Here is a 13,953-nt window from a genome sequence, read left to right as displayed (position 1 = left end):
CAACTAAGATGGCGCTGGTTGACTTCAAGTTTTTTACGTCATGACAACCCCTTACTTTTACCTCCATGTGCACATCGTTTTCGCCTGCAGCCGTTTGCGCTTCGCAGTTGAAAGCTGTCAAAAGCGCTACCATGTGTCAGGGATTTCCTTGCACTGACTCGACTGTATGTGTGTCATAGTCGTAAAGAATAAATGTATTAAAACTTCATGCATATTCTAGAATTTGTTCACACATCTCAGTGTTAATGATGTCTTATCTCTTGAATTATGTGTCGTACAATGACAATAAGGTACATTTAGCGGCATATGTGGATATTGTGTGCGAAATATTTTGCGAATATGGTTAGTACGTAGCAAAGAAGTAACAAATTTAAACACCATACATGATGTGGCAGTTTTTCACGTATCTCAATATTTATGACGTCATATCTCTTGAACTATGTGTGGTACCATGACATACTTTTGCTGGTGCATCCAGTTCTGTATACGGATACTGTCTGCGAATTACGAATAGAGTTTGTATCATAGAAGTAATAAATCATTGTTTATGACGTCATATCCCCGAAACTATTACAGGCAGGTGGCTCTTACTCTTGTAGAGATTGTTGCCTGACAGTAAGGGCCAATGTACCCAGTTTGGCTGAATTTGTGGAATGGTGAAATGTGGAATAGCACACACATCCATGTTTATAATATGTATGGATTATTGGCGGTAAAACTTTGCCAAGAAATTAGACTCGAGCTTTATTGGACCTTTCCTATTTGTAGGTAGCATCAATCAACTTATTACAGGCAGTCCTGAAGGCTTAATTATTAACTTCAAAAAATAAATGTTTGCACAAACAGCAGGTGTAGGCCTGCAAACAAATAAAAAATTGATTATATAAATCAATATTATCGAGGTAATAATTAATATTTCATCACTACTCCTCTTCATTTCGCTAACATGCCTCGGGCACGGTTGAAAGAATAAGTCAATTCGTACTTTTTCCCTATAATGTGATACTCCTGCTTACAACACAATAATATTAGGAAAAATGTACGAACAGATTAAATCTTGCTTGGGAAAAAACACATGTCGAAATATAGCATGGTTTGGCGGATACAGTTTTAATTTCTAGCGCAATGTGATCAATAAATTAAAAGTAACAGAACAAAAACATAACTGGGAAGCATTCAAAAAGTAACTAAAGATTGTATCAGGGAAGCATGTAGGTACGTGTAAAAATGTGAAGTTTCAAATGAAAGTTCGATGGATGACAAAGGGAACAGAATGAATGAAGGACGCATATTGAATTACGAAAGACGCATTGTTGAATACTGCGTAATTTTATGAGAATTAAGGCAGGCGTAGCTTACAGGTGAGTTGCATGTATCTACACAAATAGCTGCTTGAGATTCTGAAGCTAACAGCGATAAAATAAAGGAAGCAAAGGTTTATCTCAGTCCCACAAACAGCTGTCGGCTCTTCAGCGTTTTCCACAGAGTTCTGTCCTTGGCATCTTCTTCCCTTCTGCCCATGGCCATCTTATTTTCGGTTCACCAAAGGTCAGTACCATTCGGGTTTCTTCTCTGACACTTTTCTTAAGCCTGGTCCCTCCTCTCTTCTATAGAAGTGCCTGGCCCACCTAAGAATCCTTTTCTTGGCTTCCACAACAGTACCTGGTTCATTATATTTTCACACTGCGGTGACAAAATTCATCGGTTAACGATATGCACGTGTACAGATGGCGGTAGTACCGTGTTCACAAGGTATAAAAGGGCAGTGCATTGAAGGAACTGTCACTTGTACTCAGGTGATTCATGTTAAAACGGTTTTCGACGCGATTATGATCTCACGACGGGAATTAACACACTTTGGAAGCGGAATGGTTGTTGGAGACAGACGTATTGGACATTCCATTTTGGAAATCATTGGGGAATTGACTATTACGAGATCCACAGTGTCAAGAATTTGCCGAGAGTACTAAATTTTAGACATTACCCCTCACCACTGACAACGTAGTGGCCGACGGCGAAGGTTCAACGACACAAAGCAACGGCATTTACGTAGAATTGTCAGTGCTAACAGACAAGCAACACTGATGGAAATAGCCGCAGAAATCAATATGGGATGTACGACGAACTTATCCGTTCGGACAATGTGGCAAATCTGGCGTTAATGGGCTATGGCAGCAGATGACCAACGCGAGTGCCTTGCTAACAGCACGACATCGCCTGCAGCGCCTCTCCTGGCCTCGTGACCATATCGGTTGGACACTAGACGGCTGGAAAACATGCCCTGGTCAGACGAGTCCCGATTTCAGTTGGTAAAAGCTGATGGTAGGGTTCGAGTGTGGTGTAGACCCCACGAAGCCAAGAACCCTAGTAGTCAACAAGACATTGTGAATGCTGCTGGTGGCTCCATAATGGTGTGGTGTGGTTTACATGGGATGGACTGGGTCCTGGGTATGTTTGGTTGAGGCAATTTTCAGCCATTCATGCCTTCATGTTCCCAAACAACGATGGAATTTGTGCGGACGAAAATGCGCCATGTCACTGAGCCACAATTGTTTGCTATTGGTTTGAAGAACATTCTGGACAATTGGGGACTATGATTTGGCCACCCAGATCACCTGGCATAAATCCAACCGAGCATTTATGAGACTCAATCTAGAGGTCAGTTTGTGCACAGAATCCCGCACCGGCAACACTTTAGCAATTATAAACGGCTATAGAGGCAGCATGGCTCAATATTTCTACAAGGGACTTCCAACAACTTGCGTCCATACCACGTCGAGTTACTGCACTACGCCGGCAAAGGACGTCGGACACGATATTAGGAGGATTCCGTGACTTTTGTCACATCAGTGCACACCTCCCAGAGCTTCCCGTTCTTTATTCTGGCTTTCTCTTCCCTCTCAAATTTTTCCCAATACCTTTTGCAGGATTTTATTTTCGAAAAGCTTTATCCTTCTTTTTGCAGACTTACATGTTCTCCATATTTCTGCCCCATCTAGTGATACTGATATTTCTACAGTTTTATATACTGTTATTTTGGTTCCCATTGATAAAATTTTGGATGATAGTAATTTGTTGGGTGAATATGATGCCGTGGATGCTGCTTTTATACTCTGTTACCTATCTTTTGACTCTTATAAAAATGGTTCAAATGGCTCTGAGCACTATGGGACTCAACTGCTGAGGTCATTAGTCCCCTAGAACTTAGAACTAGTTAAACCTAACTAACCTAAGGACATCACGAACATCCATGCCCGAGGCAGGATTCGAACCTGCGACCGTAGCGGTCTTGCGGTTCCAGACTGCAGCGCCTTTAACCGCACGGCCACTTCGGCCGGCTGACTCTTATAACTGCGTGTGATTTTTCTATGAGTCACAGGTCAGCGTTCTTTAGATACAAAAAGACAGCTTACCTAAAACTTGTACAAAAACCAGACTTTGCAGTTGTGTCAAAAGACGGGAAAAGGAGGCAATAATTGCCTATCAACCATTTTATTCGATTTGTCCACAGAGCAAGCAACAAACAAGCAGAATTTTAGAGAAGGAATTAAAGTTAAACGAGAAGAAATAAAACTTTATAGTTTACCTACGACGCTGTATTTGTGTCAGAGACGGTAATGGACTTGCATGATTGATAGTGTCTTGCAAACAGGCTATAAAGTGAACATCAAAGAAATGTTCAAATGTGTGTGAAATTTTATGGGACTTAAGTGCTAAGGTCATCAGTCCCTAAGCTTACACACTACTTAACCTAAATTATCCTAAGGACAAACACACACACCCACCAATGCCCGAGGGAGGACTCGAACCTCCGCCGGGACCAGCCGCGCAGTCCATGACTGCAGCGCTTTAAGACCGCTCGGCTAATCCCGCGCGGCAAATGAACATCAATAAATGAAAAATAATGGTACTGGAGCAGAGCTACATTGAGTCAGATAATATTGAGCGAATTACTTTAGGATATGAGTCTCCAAAAGGAGCAACACGTGTTGTATTTACCGAAGCATGTGTGGCGCACAACATTCATGGTAGCAGGAAGCGAGCCCAATACAAGAAAACAGCAGTTGCTGCGGTATATAAGTTGGCAACTGATATGGCCACAAGGCAAAATGAAACAAGTAATAAGCATTTATTAAAATGAGTTACACTTAAATATCTAGCTTTGAGTGACGATTGGTGCCTGGCACTGTAGCTGAAGCCCTACACACGAATATAACTAAACACAGCGAAGGAGAAATATTTAATCTAAAGAAGTTAGATCTGGACTGCTCTAATTAATTATTTAGTTCCGGCTCAAGTTTGAATAATACTTTGACATTAGACCTTTACTGTCCGACGATCACTCTTTAACAGCTGATCATCCGCAACTGCTGCCGGCGATGAACTGACCAACTGTGACAGTGGCGTCTGCATTAATCTACGAAGGCTGGAAGAATGTCTACCTGCGATGTATTTTGCGGATGCAGGATGTAGTTCCTGGTGTCAGTGACCTGTGCGACGACTGACCTAACTACTGACGGATGGAGTGCACTTTCTGTAAGTCTTATGGAGGAGGTATAAATTGGTTCCTGTTTGTCAGCGACATCTATGTTGCGACGTACAGGATATGGTGTTACAACTGGAGACTACCTGGCCGGTGGCGTCGCTCTGTTGATATTTCTTAAAATATCGCGAATCCTATATATCGATATTTGAAAACTAACGCTATCGTCGCTCGATATATCGAGCAAAGGACCGATAAACCGACGGAAAAATATCGACGTACCGGCCCTTAAAAATATCGGCTCCACATTATAAAAATAGTGCCACTTTTAGAACTATATACACTCCTGGAAATTGAAATAAGAACACCGTGAATTCATTGTCCCAGGAAGGGGAAACTTTATTGACACATTCCTGGGGTCAGATACATCACATGATCACACTGACAGAACCACAGGCACATAGACACAGGCAACAGAGCATGCACAATGTCGGCACTAGTACAGTGTATACCCACCTTTCGCAGCAATGCAGGCTGCTATTCTCCCATGGAGACGATCGTAGAGATGCTGGATGTAGTCCTGTGGAACGGCTTGCCATGCCATTTCCACCTGGCGCCTCAGTTGGACCAGCGTTCGTGCTGGACGTGCAGACCGCGTGAGACGACGCTTCATCCAGTCCCAAACATGCTCAATGGGAGACAGATCCGGAGATCTTGCTGGCCAGGGTAGTTGACTTACACCTTCTAGAGCACGTTGGGTGGCACGGGATACATGCGGACGTGCATTGTCCTGTTGGAACAGCAAGTTCCCTTGCCGGTCTAGGAATGGTAGAACGATGGGTTCGATGACGGTTTGGATGTACCGTGCACTATTCAGTGTCCCCTCGACGATCACCAGTGGTGTACGGCCAGTGTAGGAGATCGCTCCCCACACCATGATGCCGGGTGTTGGCCCTGTGTGCCTCGGTCGTATGCAGTCCTGATTGTGGCGCTCACCTGCACGGCGCCAAACACGCATACGACCATCATTGGCACCAAGGCAGAAGCGACTCTCATCGCTGAAGACGACACGTCTCCATTCGTCCCTCCATTCACGCCTGTCGCGACACCACTGGAGGCGGGCTGCACGATGTTGGGGCGTGAGCGGAAGACGGCCTAACGGTGTGCGGGACCGTAGCCCAGCTTCATGGAGACGGTTGCAAATGGTCCTCGCCGATACCCCAGGAGCAACAGTGTCCCTAATTTGCTGGGAAGTGGCGGTGCGGTCCCCTACGGCACTGCGTAGGATCCTACGGTCTTGGCGTGCATCCGTGCGTCGCTGCGGTCCGGTCCCAGGTCGACGGGCACGTGCACCTTCCGCCGACCACTGGCGACAACATCGATGTACTGTGGAGACCTCACGCCCCACGTGTTGAGCAATTCGGCGGTACGTCCACCCGGCCTCCCGCATGCGCACTATACGCCCTCGCTCAAAGTCCGTCAACTGCACATACGGTTCACGTCCACGCTGTCGCGGCATGCTACCAGTGTTAAAGACTGCGATGGAGCTCCGTAGGCCACGGCAAACTGGCTGACACTGACGGCGGCGGTGCACAAATGCTGCGCAGCTAGCGCCATTCGACGGCCAACACCGTGGTTCCTGGTGTGTCCGCTGTGCCGTGCGTGTGATCATTGCTTGTACAGCCCTCTCGCAGTGTCCGGAGCAAGTATGGTGGGTCTGACACACCGGTGTCAATGTGTTCTTTTTTCCATTTCCAGGAGTGTATTTAAGTATTGATTTGCTATTAGACTTTTGTGCATCAACAAGCTCGTAGCCTGCTTTTCCCCTTAGCGCAAGAACATAAAGGAAAACGACGCATGTTCACGCTTGGCGATAACCACTTTGCTAACAACGATAACTGCCTGTTAGTGGCACAATAAAAGGTGTCTGATGGGTTGGTCGTTCGGTTTCATCACATATCGCATTTGTCTTGAACAATTCATATCAACTTACCTGTTTTTTTATTCCTGCAAACGCCAGCGACCTAGCAGTTGTAGTGTCAAAATTGCGAGGTGAGGTTAAACGGCCGGCTGGAGCGGTTCTAGGCGCTACAGTCTGGAACTGCGAGACCACTACGGTCACAGGTTCGAATCCTGCCTCGGGCATGGATGTGTGTGATGACCATAGGTTAGTTAGGTTTAAGTAGTTCTAAGTTCTAGGGGAATGATGACCTCAGTAGTTAAGTCCCATAGTGCTCAGAGCCATTTGAACCATTTGAAGTTAAATGTTGTAGTTTCTGTTGGTAGCGTCGAGCGCCGACGTCAGTATTTCCGTCAATTGCATTTTCATTCATCATTTTCAGCATCTGTTTTCGAAGAACGATGACGTGAAGAAATAGCAAACTAGTCGCGTTAAAGACTGTTTTTAACGTAACTGGTGTGATATTTCTTCACATCGGAAATCTAGTTATTCCATTCACACCGCCACCCCTCACTGCAATCGAATTTCTTCTTTTGAGCCACCTATACTTGCTTCACACTGTCAAAGAGAAAGACTGGACGTGATGAAAACTCAAAAAGTAGCAAGACTCCTTCACCCAGAGAAAGTAATGTCATGTTCTATCACAATTTCAAAAGAGCAGTTTCAAATATTTACCGAAAATTGCAAAAAAATAAATAAAATAAAATAAAATAATGGGTGCAATGAAAATTGCAGATGGTTGGAAAATAAGAATTAATGAGGAGATCTACAAAAATATAGGGAAAATATCTGAAGTAATGGCCAAACGAAGATTAACCTTTTTTGGACATCTCTACCGAATGGATGGAAATAGACTATCAAAACAAATACTCCTATATATTCTGGAAGAAGAAATCGACAATAGTATGGACTACAGAAGTAAGAAAAGATCTTGAAAGAAACAACATCAAATAATCAGAAATAGCAGAAAGAAATCGTTTTAAAAAACAAAGTACTAAATTTGGAAGGCTTTCAAAGCAGAAGAAATAAAAAATCGGGAACAACATGGACAGAAGAAAGGAAGAGACTTCATGGGGAGAAAATGAGAGAATACTGGAAAAAAAGGAAACATCAACAAAGGAAGTAGAGGAACTGAAGTTGTTAACGTGATCCTAGTTGGTCAATACGATAACATCCGCACTCGATATTGCCATTTAGATGTCTATATATAGCGCGTGGAGAAATATCGCCGTTATGTATCGGTATTTACTGGCGAAGTATCGATATAACAGTATTTTATTAACAGCCCTGCTGTGTACGGTGAGTGATGGCATACGCAGCATCCCTCCCGTGGGCGGAGCGAGAAGGGGGAGGACGGGTGGAGCTGATGAAGCTTGTCTCAGTAGCTGTATGTTCCATGGTGTTCCAAAAAGAATTGCAGGATTTTGAACACACCGTGTGTTGTGCGTTACTTTGTGATAAAGTTACAGGCCCTTTCTCTTTCGCCGAAAGAACAATTTCAGTCATAATTCATCTGAACATACTTCAACTGTTTGTGTTTCCTCAAATCGCAATAAGGTGAACAACAAATTAGTCATTGTGGTCATTTGCGTTCAAGATGACACCCCGATTCATCACCATCTCAAAGTGTGCTACAAATTGAATTGTAGATCTTCAAATGGTTGGATAGGTGGGGATGCGGCTACTCCTTTGCCTAGCAGAACGTGTCGTCTTACCTCTTTCACTTCTTCTTCAGGGACTGCGAAAAGAACATTGTCAGTTCAGGAAAAATTCGGAACTTGAGGTATCTGTGGGAGTGAATTTCGACAGCCATCACGACTGTAACAACGGATATGCTACAAAACACAAGGCATTAAATCGAGTATTGTTTTGATGACAGCACAGCACAGCACAGTCGTAACTTACTGAGGTATTAAGAAAAGCTTTACTTTTTTTCTCTTCAGTTTGACTTTTAAATCGTTTCATTATCTTCTGTGGCACCTGTTCAAAATCCCGGCATTCTTTTTGAAATAACCTGTACTGCTTCCTGTGCGATTTTCCCATGGCACCAGAGAAAACCACGTCAAGAAGCTTGGTGAGGGGGCGGTCGGTCTGGCACTCGTGACATTAATCTCTACAGTCTTGCGGCGTGAGGTCCACTCTCCATTTGGGCGTAGTTGTTTTGCTGCAGGAGGACCTCGTGCCGGGGGCAAACTCAGGGATGGCTGCCGGCTGTGTAGGTAGGTTCCCAAGATTGCCGGCTGCATTGAAGTCGAGCGAGCCTGGGAAAAGAAAACAGCCTAGGAGTTTTTCCTATATGTACATTGTTGCCTCATTTGATTGCTGTGTTGAAATGTAACACTTTAGGAGTGTTGACTTTATACGTAATATTCCAGAGCTATGATATGCATTTGCCTTGTACCCAAGATTTATTTCCATATTTACTGACTATAATGAGTAACGGATCATGTAAGTTAAAAGAATATTGCTTCGACTTTCGTCAAAGTTCGGGCTGTGGTTGCACTGAGTGGCTTTAAAATTGCCATTAAACTACAGTGTAATCTCACGTCCATTTTTTCAGTTGGATATGTTGTATCATGTGGAATGGCTCTATACTGACAAAGAAATATTAGCAATGAATTATTCTTATAGCTGTAATCACGAACGATGGCGGTCGAGTTTAGAATTGTTCTACGCACATACGTCACGCATTCTCCGCCAGCCAATAAGAGTTCTGTAGTGTTCTGAGCGCTCTGGTGTGATCGTCGTAGCATATACGAGCATTAAACATGATCGTAGCGAGTTATTTAATGAATTAATTTAATTAATTAATTAATTTAATGAATTCGTTGTGAGTTGTAATAGCCGATTGTGGTGGTAAGCGACAAATTTTACATAAGGAAGTGCGAGACGTAATTTGCAGGGTGCACGGTTTCTTTTAGCGAAAAGTATGCTTATACGCGTTCCGCAACTGCCGCCTTTAACTGGCAATACTCCAGTCCTTTCCCATGACTATGCGTGGGCCGGCCGAAGTGGCCGTGCGGTTAAAGGCGCTGCAGTCTGGAACCGCAAGACCGCTACGGTCGCAGGTTCGCATCCTGCCTCGGGCATGGATGTTTGTGATGTCCTTAGGTTAGTTAGGTTTAACTAGTTCTAAGTTCTAGGGGACTAATGACCTCAGCAGTTGAGTCCCATAGTGCTCAGAGCCATTTGAACCATTTGACTATGCGTGAACCGTCCGTGAGTTGGACTATAGTGCACTGCTGAGCGAACTCCGTCACGTGGAACTTGGATGTCTGTACAAATCGTTCAGCAGGTCCGTTGACTTCAGGATGAAATGTTGCAGTTTTGAAGTGTGAAATGCCATTTGCATCGCTGATGATACATATACGTAACAAATGCTAAATATCTCACAGAAACGTCTTCTCCAAGCTGTAGAAAGTACCTGCAGTAGTCCAGAAATTGTTTCATTCCTGGCTTCGAAACAGATAAATGAATTAATTGATTGCACAACACATCAGTAACTACATAAGTACTACTATGGTGTTGTAGACTGTGTTATTGTTATTATTATTAGAGTGGTTCAACACAAAGCTTTAACGTCTGAAGTCGTCCAATTTTTGCCAGTTCAGGTGTAAGGGACGCAGCAATCAAGTGATTTATAAACAATCAGTACAGTGCACACAATTGAACTTGTTTCATTTTAAATATGGTTGCAGTTTGCAGGTCAAGCAAGTGCCGCAATAGAGAGGAACAATAAAGGATAAGTATGTTTTGTAATAAGTGTTTACCCTCGTTGTGGATAGTTAGCTTTCTTATCTGAGAAGGGATTGTATGTAGCGCGATGCACCATGAATTCCTTCATCATTCATTCTTGTAAACACACACACACACACACACACACACAAACTAAATATAATTTATGTTTCATCATTGTAAAAATAAGATTGTTCCAATAAAAGCCTTCCATTGTACAATTTGGTTAGGTGGGTGATATGTGGGGAGGGGAGGGGGGGGGGGGGCAATAGGAGGCAGGTGTTGCGCGGGAATACTAATACTATCCAATGTCTGGTTGCACACAGGAGTAATGGTCCACGAAAGGGAAGGAACCACTGGCATAAGTGGCATTAGCCAGCATCGCTTCAATGTTTATCCATATTTTTCCAGGAGCAATGACCCTGGAAATGCATTTGGTACGTACGATGCCACAGTGGCACTGGAGTAGCATTCAAACGTTTCGGGTTTAGGCACCTTGGGAATAAACATTTGTGTCTTTTCTGAATTTTAGTGTATGAGAATGGTACTTTTGCATACAATGAAAATATGTCTCATGTGCCAGTATGATTTAATTTTCAGTTTGTTAATCAAATTTGTTTCTATAGGCCACTCTGACTGAGTGCTTTGTTTAATCTGTATGCGTCTTCTGTATACAAAAGGCTTGTGTATGAACATGCTGACAGACTTTTCTCCTTGACCACCAATGCCACCCCCCCCCCCCGCCCTCCCCGCCTCCTAATCGATGTTATGGTGGTAGACAACCTAACCTAACCTAACCTAACCTGGTTTCATGCTTCAGTAAGGGAGTTTGGTAGCGGCACGTGGCAATAGATGAGTGAAGCGAGCAAAAATGCCCGAAATACGGACCAACAAATATTCTTAGGAAACGCTCTCATTCAGTGAATTACGAACTTTACGGATATGCTCGTTTCACAACAATTTCCGCAAAGGTGACGTCATTTTGACGCCACGCGCAATATCGACGACCGTAAGATCAGTTATCGACTTCGTGACAAGGAAGAATACGAATATCATTGCACCTCCTCTCACTCGCAGCAATTTAAGCACTCCTCTAGGCTTCTGCCCATCCACACACTATGAAGTCGCTATATATTCGGAAATAAGAGACAAATATTTGTGAGAAGAAAAAATACAAATTTTATTGCAGCTCGTTTTAGGCGCAGCAGTTGAAGCTGTGCTCTTAGGTTCCTGCGTAATCACGCCCTCGGAAAACGCCACATATTCGTAAACAAACAGTGAAATATCGGTGGCAAGGAAGAATTCGAATGTTAATTCTCCTCGTTTCACTCGCTGCAGTTTAAACTGTCCTCTCAGGTTCCTGTCTAACCACACTCGAAAGGCGGCACGTATTCTGAAATAAAGAGCCAAATATTTGTGAGAAGGAAGAATATGAATTTTATTGTTGTTCGTTTCAGTCGCAACAATTTATGCTGTTCTCTTAGGTTGCTGCCTAACCACATCCTCGGACATTGCTAAATATTTATTTCATCCTTGCTTCTCAGGTCACATGGAATGTAAATAACCTCCAGTATTGCAGAACATACTTGATAAGAAAGTGACAGAACGTGTTAACAACGCTAACTTAAAAAACTAAGCTGGCCGGTGTGGCCGTGCGGTTCTAGGCGCTTCAGTCTGGAACCGCGTGACCGCTACGGTCGCAGGTTCGAATCCTGCCTCGGGCATGGATGTGTGTGATGTCTTTAGGTTAGTTAGGTTTAAGTAGTTCTATGTTCTATGGGACTGATGACCACAGAAGTCCCATAGTGCTCAGAGCCATTTGAACCATTTTTTTGAAAAACTAAAATTGCAGATAATGGGATGCGAAACAACAACTTTTGACTCCAAAAACCACGACGTTCTCCATTGCGGTAGCACTTAGCCATGCTATGTTTAGCTCCGTTCCTGGTTGTCATATTCTGTCTTGAAGGCTTGTATCGTCGGTGCGTTATTAAATGACATTTAATGATAATGGCGGATTGTTTGTGATAAATTTTCAATACTCCGTTACAGTGAAACAGCATACTGAAAATTGGAAAACAAGTGTGTTCAGTTATTAATTTGTAAATTATTGACGATAATAACTCACTCTTAAGAGAGCACCCCTAATTATATGGGCCTTAACCTGACATTTTATTATAGCAATAATTATAACAGATCGTTCCAAGAATGAATGTTTTTGTAAATCTCCCGTATGCGCGCATGAAATCTTGAGACAGGCCCGTATCTAATGCTAACGGAAGTCAATAGCCGATCGTGCAATCGTCGATATTGTGTGTGACGTCAAAATGACGTCAAGTTTGCGGGAACTGTTGTGAAACGAGAGTTACCCCTACTTTACCGTACATGTGAAAATGCGTTTATTGTTTCCTTCGTCCGACATAACAAACGTTTGTGCGGTTTCCTCATTCAGACGTTAATAACCACTTGTAACACCAAACAGACAAGTTTTTAATCTCTCAGCGCTCTGTCGTCAATCGCTCTTCGCCGACGATCAAGAGAGAGACAAAGGAAAACATCCTGATATATTCAAAGATAAAAAAACTTGTAACTAATAAATCAATAATCGAAGGGTACAATACAGTGAAACAATAGAAACGTTTTCACATATACAGTAAAGTTCGTAAGTCATATATTATTTAGCTTTGCCTAAGAGTATTTATTGCTCCATGTTTCACAGATATTAGCCCACCAACGTTGCACACTGCCACGCACCAGACTGCCTAACTAACACGTAACTACGTACATAATATCCTTGACGAGATATACCTCTGCATGCATCTCATATACAAAATGGTACTCATGCCATATATTTTGACCTGGGCAACAACGGGTTTCTCAGCTAATCTTTGGTAATACTGGATACTTTGGCAGAAGTTTGCATTAAAATTAGAATTCTAAGGTAAATTATCCAAATGTCTTGACTGATTAAATCTGATGCAAAACATACGTGAGCAGAATAATCAAAATTATTATCTTGGTGTATAGGCAATCGTGGTAGTAAATCACTGTTCGCATTTTCATCTATGGACCTGACATTTATTTCATAGGCGTACTTCGATAAAAGTAGTGCTGAACACTGCAATCGTCAAGCTGCTTATTTGGTCCAAATATAGCCACGAAAATTTTGTGGTTTGTAGCGAAATTTTTCAACAGCAGAGATAAATTTCATGAGTTTCCTTCTCAGTCTGAGTGTCAGGGATTTTATGTGAACACTGCCGGCCATTCAAAACCTTGTTGTCTATGTGTCAAAACAACGCCAATCGTTAATATTTTATTTCGGTCAAATGTCGTGAGACATTTAGTGTCCAGCATACTTTGTTATAATTTGTCGAATGCATGTTGACGTTCACTGCGCCAAATCTACATTGTGCCATTGTGTTACAGTTTGTTAACCGGTGCACTTAAGGGGGGCTGCAGTATTAAATTTCCTAACTTCTAAAACTAATGAATTCATACTAAGTGGAGATTTTAAATTTTCCGGAGGATAGTCACTCAAGATCCATACTAGAGTCTCTTACCACTTCTTATAATCTCATTTCATTAGTACAGTTTCCAACTAGGGTTATGGGTACCAGCAGCACTGCTATTGATAACATTTTCATCGATGCTACTGCACTAGCAAATCATAGTATAATTGCAATATTTAATGGCCTTTCAGATCATGATGCTCAGTTGCTTACATTTAATATAGTGGGGTCTGATTTAACTAATAACAGGAAGTGGAAAACTATAC

Source organism: Schistocerca nitens, chromosome 1 (assembly GCF_023898315.1).
Source record: "Schistocerca nitens isolate TAMUIC-IGC-003100 chromosome 1, iqSchNite1.1, whole genome shotgun sequence".
Lineage (NCBI taxonomy): Eukaryota > Metazoa > Arthropoda > Insecta > Orthoptera > Acrididae > Schistocerca > Schistocerca nitens.
This window is presented reverse-complemented; position numbering follows the sequence as displayed.